The sequence below is a fragment of the Oncorhynchus kisutch genome, unplaced genomic scaffold (genome assembly GCF_002021735.2).
Source record: "Oncorhynchus kisutch isolate 150728-3 unplaced genomic scaffold, Okis_V2 scaffold1457, whole genome shotgun sequence".
In the NCBI taxonomy this organism is placed as follows: Eukaryota; Metazoa; Chordata; class Actinopteri; order Salmoniformes; family Salmonidae; genus Oncorhynchus; species Oncorhynchus kisutch.
The window spans coordinates 18,082-23,996 of NW_022263402.1; the positions used below are offsets into that span (position 1 = coordinate 18,082).

The 5,915-nt window shown below is 51.8% G+C and overlaps 1 pseudogene; it reads right to left on the reverse strand.

The window, feature by feature from the left end:
• Window positions 1-1,429: 1,429 nt before the first annotated feature.
• Window positions 1,430-4,709, reverse strand: LOC116366389 (uncharacterized; annotated as a pseudogene).
• Between the last annotated feature and the right edge of the window lie 1,206 nt (window positions 4,710-5,915).

Below are 5,915 nucleotides of genomic sequence, written 5' to 3' on the forward strand. Positions count from 1 at the left end.
TGCAAGTTTCAAATCCCCCAGCTGACAAGTTACAATTCTGTCGTTCTGCCCCTGAACAGGCAGTTAACCCACTGTTCCCCTGAACAGGCAGTTAACCCACTGTTCCCCTGAACAGGCAGTTAACCCACTGTTCCCCTGAACAGGCAGTTAACCCACTGTTCCCCTGAACAGGCAGTTAACCCACTGTTCCCCTGAACAGGCAGTTAACCCACTGTTCCCCTGAACAGGCAGTTAACCCCACTGTTCCCCTGAACAGGCAGTTAACCCACTGTTCCCCTGAACAGGCAGTTAACCCACTGTTCCCCTGAACAGGCAGTTAACCCCACTGTTCCCCTGAACAGGCAGTTAACCCACTGTTCCCCTGAACAGGCAGTTAACCCCACTGTTCCCCTGAACAGGCAGTTAACCCACTGTTCCCCTGAACAGGCAGTTAACCCACCGTTCCCCTGAACAGGCAGTTAACCCACTGTTCCCCTGAACAGGCAGTTAACCCACTGTTCCCCTGAACAGGCAGTTAACCCACTGTTCCCCTGAACAGGCAGTTAACCCCACTGTTCCCCTGAACAGGCAGTTAACCCACTGTTCCCCTGAACAGGCAGTTAACCCACTGTTCCCCTGAACAGGCAGTTAACCCCACTGTTCCCCTGAACAGGCAGTTAACCCACTGTTCCCCTGAACAGGCAGTTAACCCCACTGTTCCTAGGCCGTCATTGATAACTGACTTGCCTAGTTAAATAAAGGGTTAAAAAAAGAGGGATTTCCTGTCATAAAATCCACCCTGTCGCTGGAACTTCCCCGTAAAACCCCATCTTGATGTCATAGTGTTTAAAAAGGACACAATCATTTTGAGAGTAACCCTCCAAAAAGTCATTCATAAACCGTTTTCATTTCCATATGTATTTGGAAGATAAATGTTTGTTTGTTGGGCTTCAGAAATGTGACAGAAAAAGTGCCTCCGGCCTTGAAAAAGAACAGCTGTAACCGATTGAACGTATAAGGGGACATCCGTGAACAAATACTGTTGTCGAGGCAACAACCGCGCCAGCGCAACGAGAAGGGCTTAACTCAGGCGTTCAAAAGCGCAAATCAGACCGAGAGCCCAATGCTTCAGATAGAGATTGTTTTCTAAACTAAAACTCCTAATGAACTATGGGATGGTAAAAACAGTTTGATTGCCGTAGCAACATCAGGGAAACTGGGAAGAAGGGAGTGGTGCTTGAAATACACAAGTTCTGCAACATGTTTAATTGAGCCTCTCATTCTCCTTAATTGCTGGCCTCAACACCTTAACCAAAATAGATGACCTGAGTAGGAAGCTCTGTGAACAGGTCGTCTGCGTACTGGACTGGCTGAATGAATACATCTCTTGATGCTCCTGGACACATCGTGAGTGATGTGACCAGGAGTCATAGGGTGTTTTGGGTCTTACAACATCAGATGCCTCGCCCAGGTGATCCACCCGAGGTTGATCAGACACCGACTTGTGTCCAGGAGGCATTATGCTGCTCACCCATGGATCTCCTCTCTTGATCCAGGGGTATCTGGAGGCTTTCTCAGCTGCCTCGATGGTGCTGCTGATGGATCTCCTCTCTTAATCCAGGGGTATCTGGAGGCTTTTTCAGCTGCCTCGATGGTGCTGCTGATGGCTCTCCTCTCTTGATCCAGGGGTATCTGGAGGCTTTCTCAGCTGCCTCGATGGTGCTGCTGATGGCTCTCCTCTCTTGATCCAGGGGTATCTGGAGGCTTTCTCAGCTGCCTCGATGGTGCTGCTGATGGCTCTCCTCTCTTGATCCAGAGGTATCTGGGGGCTTTTTCAGCTGCCTCGATGGTGCTGCTGATGGCTCTCCTCTTCGCTCCATTGATGCCGAGTGTACTGTAGGCTCTGTAGAGGGATCGCCCAGCAAAACCCCTGCAGCCTACCTCGATAGGCATACACCTAGCTTTCCAACCCTGCTTCCGGCAGTCGATGACCAGTCCCTCGTACTTGGCCCTCTTTCTCCCGTACGCCTCCTCTAGACAATCTTCTGAAGGGACTGTCAGCTCCAGAATAATGATGGTCTTTGTGGACTCTGAGACCAGGGTGATGTCTGGTCTCAGGGTTGTCTTGACAATGTGCTGCGGGAACAGCTGCTTCTCCAGGTCTGCTGTCAGCTGCCAGTCCTGAGCAGTAGCTAGGATCCCCGCAGGTGGTTTGGATTTTGAGCCCGGTTGCTCTCCAGCTCGAATGAAAGTGATCTTGTGACCGGTGGGCCGGAGCTCGCTGACTCTTTCTGATTCCTGTGCAGATTACTTCTGAATGGTCTTGTGACCGGTGGGCCGGAGCTCGCTGACTCTTGCTGATTCCTGTGCAGATTACTTCTGAATGGTCTTGTGACCGGTGGGCCGGAGCTCGCTGACTCTTGCTGATTCCTGTGCAGATTACTTCTGAATGGTCTGGTGACCGGTGGGCCGGAGCTCGCTGACTCTTTCTGATTCCTGTGCAGATTACTTCTGAATGGTCTTGTGACCGGTGGGCCGGAGCTCGCTGACTCTTGCTGATTCCTGTGCAGATTACTTCTGAATGGTCTTGTGACCGGTGGGCCGGAGCTCGCTGACTCTTGCTGATTCCTGTGCCGATTACTTCTGAATGGTCTTGTGACCGGTGGGCCGGAGCTCGCTGACTCTTGCTGATTCCTGTGCCGATTACTTCTGAATGGTCTTGTGACCGGTGGGCCGGAGCTCGCTGACTCTTGCTGATTCCTGTGCCGATTACTTCTGAATGGTCTTGTGACCGGTGGGCCGGAGCTCGCTGACTCTTGCTGATTCCTGTGCCGATTACTTCTGAATGGTCTTGAGAACCTGGTCATGGCGCCAGCGATAATGGCCCCCTCCCAGAGCTTTAGGACAGCAGTTTAGAATGTGCTCCAGTGTCCCTGTCTTGGAGCATAGTGGGCATGCAGGAGTTTCCACTTTGCCCGCAGCAGAATAGGTTTGTTGAGCTGGGTAGGACATGATACACTCCCTGGACCAGGAACTTATGCAGTGTGGTTCCGCCTGCCAGAGGTCAGTCCACAAGACTTTCCTGTCCTTTGCGTGCTCTCACCTTGTCCAGGCACCTTGCGGTCTCATTCCCACTGCTCTGCTGGACCTCTCATCTTCCACAGCTGTTCTCACCTCCTCCTGGCCAAGCCTGCGTCTCTCCTTCCCCTTGGCAGTGTCGTACCAGGGTTCTCAGACCATCTTTTCCCTGGGTCACTGCTCCCACCAGGACACTGTAGCACAGCCAAGACTCAGCCTGCAGCACGGCCTCCTCTGCTCTCCATTTCCTCCCTGTAATGACCACTATCCCCCCTTGGGCCACCTTTGGGTCGCTCCACTTCCTGTAATGACCACTATCCCCCCTTGGGCCACCTTTGGGTCGCTCCACCCCCTGTAATGACCACTATCCCCCCTTGGGCCACCTTTGGGTCGCTCCACACCCTGTATTGTCCACTATCCCCCCTTGGGCCACCTTTGGGTCGCTCCACACCCTGTATTGACCACTATCCACCCTTGGGCCACCTTTGGGTCACTCCACTCCCTGTAAAGATCCCTATCCCCCCTTGGGCCACCTTTGGGTCACTCCTCTCCCAGTAATAAATGAGTTTCCTGGCCCGAGGCACCATGATCTCCTCTTCCAGGGACTTCAGGGGCAGCCTCAGCTCTTTGCTATTTCCATAGAGGACGATCCTGCTCAGGCTAAAGGGCAACCCCAGCCACCTTCAGAGATGGCTGCTGACCTTCCCCATAGAGGACGATCCTGCTCAGGCTAAAGGGCAACCCCAGCCACCTTCAGAGATGGCTGCTGACCTTCCCCATAGAGGACGATCGAGCTCAGGCTAAAGGGCAACCCCAGCCACCTTCAGAGATGGCTGCTGACCTTCCCCATAGAGGACGATCCTGCTCAGGCTAAAGGGCAACCCCAGCCACCTTCAGAGATGGCTACTGACCTTCCCCATAGAGGACGATCCTGCTCAGGCTAAAGAGCAACCCCAGCCACCTTCAGAGATGGCTGCTGACCTTCCCCTCCACATTCTCCACAGTGGAGAAGCGGACTTCATAGATGAGCAGAGGTCAGAGTGTCCTCGGGAGGATGACTTGTGGATACATCCACGCCTTTGACTTGGCGGGCAGTCCTGACCGATCAACCACTCTCAGCCAGTTCTCCAGCTCCTGACCGGTCAACCACTCTCAGCCAGTTCTCCAGCTCCTGACCGGTCAACCACTCTCAGCCAGATCCCCAGCTCCTGACCGGTCAACCACTCTCATACAGTTCTCCAGCTCCGCTCTCAGCCAGAGAGGGGCGGCAGGGTAGCCTAGTGGTTAGAGCGTTGGACTAGTAACCGGAAGGTTGTGAGTTCAAACCCCCGAGCTGACAAGGTACAAATCTGTCGTTCTGCCCCTGAACAGGCAGTTAACCCACTGTTCCCAGGCCGTCATTGAAAATAAGAATTTGTTCTTAACTGACTTGCCTGGTTAAATAAAGGTAAAATAAAAAAATAAAAAATAAATAAAAAGCTCCTGACCGGTCAACCACTCTCATACAGTTCTCCAGCTCCGCTCTCAGCCAGTTCTCCAGCTCTGCTCTCAGCCAGTTCTCCAGCTCCTGACAGGTCAACCGCTCTCAGCCAGTTCTCCAGCTCCGCTCTCAGCCAGTTCTCCAGCTCTGCTCTCAGCCAGATCACCAGCTCCTGACCGGTCAACCACTCTCATACAGTTCTCCAGCTCTGCTCTCAGCCAGATCACCAGCTCCTGACCGGTCAACCACTCTCATACAGTTCTCCAGCTCCGCTCTCAGCCAGATCCCCAGCTCCTGACCGGTCAATCGCTCTCAGCCAGTTCTCCAGCTCCGCTCTCAGCCAGTTCTCCAGCTCCTGACAGGTCAACTGCTCTCAGCCAGTTCTCCAGCTCCGCTCTCAGCCAGTTCTCCAGCTCCTGACCGCTCAATCGCTCTCAGCCAGCTCTCCAGCTCCTGACCGGTCAACCGCTCTCAGCCAGTTCCTGACCAGTCATTGGTTTATAGGAGCATATACCCACGTGCCATCTCCTCATTGGTTTATAGGAGCATATACCCACGTGCCATCTCCTCATTGGTTTATAGGAGCATATACCCACGTGCCAACTCCTCATTGGTTTATAGGAGTATATACCCACGTGCCATCTCCTCATAGGTTTATAGGAGCATATACCCACGTGCCATCTCCACATTGGTTTATAGGAGCATATACCCAAGTGCCATCTCCTCATTGGTTTATAGGAGCATATACCCAAGTGCCATCTCCTCATTGGTTTATAGGAGTATATACCCACGTGCCATCTCCTCATAGGTTTATAGGAGCATATACCCACGTGCCATCTCCTCATTGGTTTATAGGAGTATATACCCACGTGCCATTTCCTCATTGGTTTATAGGAGCATATACCCAAGTGCCATCTCCTCATTGGTTTATAGGAGGTTATACCCACGTGCCATCTCCTCATAGGTTTATAGGAGCATATACCCACGTGCCATCTCCTCATTGGTTTATAGGAGTATATACCCACGTGCCATCTCCTCATTGGTTTATAGGAGTATATACCCACGTGCCATCTCCTCATAGGTTTATAGGAGCAAATCAAATCAAATCAAATGTTATTTGTCACATACACATGGTTAGCAGATGTTAATGCGAGTGTAGCGAAATGCTTGTGCTTCTAGTTCCAACAATGCAGTAATAACCAACGAGTAATCTAGCTAACAATTCCAAAACTACTACCTTATACACACAAGTGTAAAGGGATAAAGAATATGTACATAAAGATATATGAATGAGTGATGGTACAGAGCGGTATAGGCAAGATGCAGTAGATGGTATCGAGTACAATATATACCCACGTGGGTGATTGAAAGATGAACT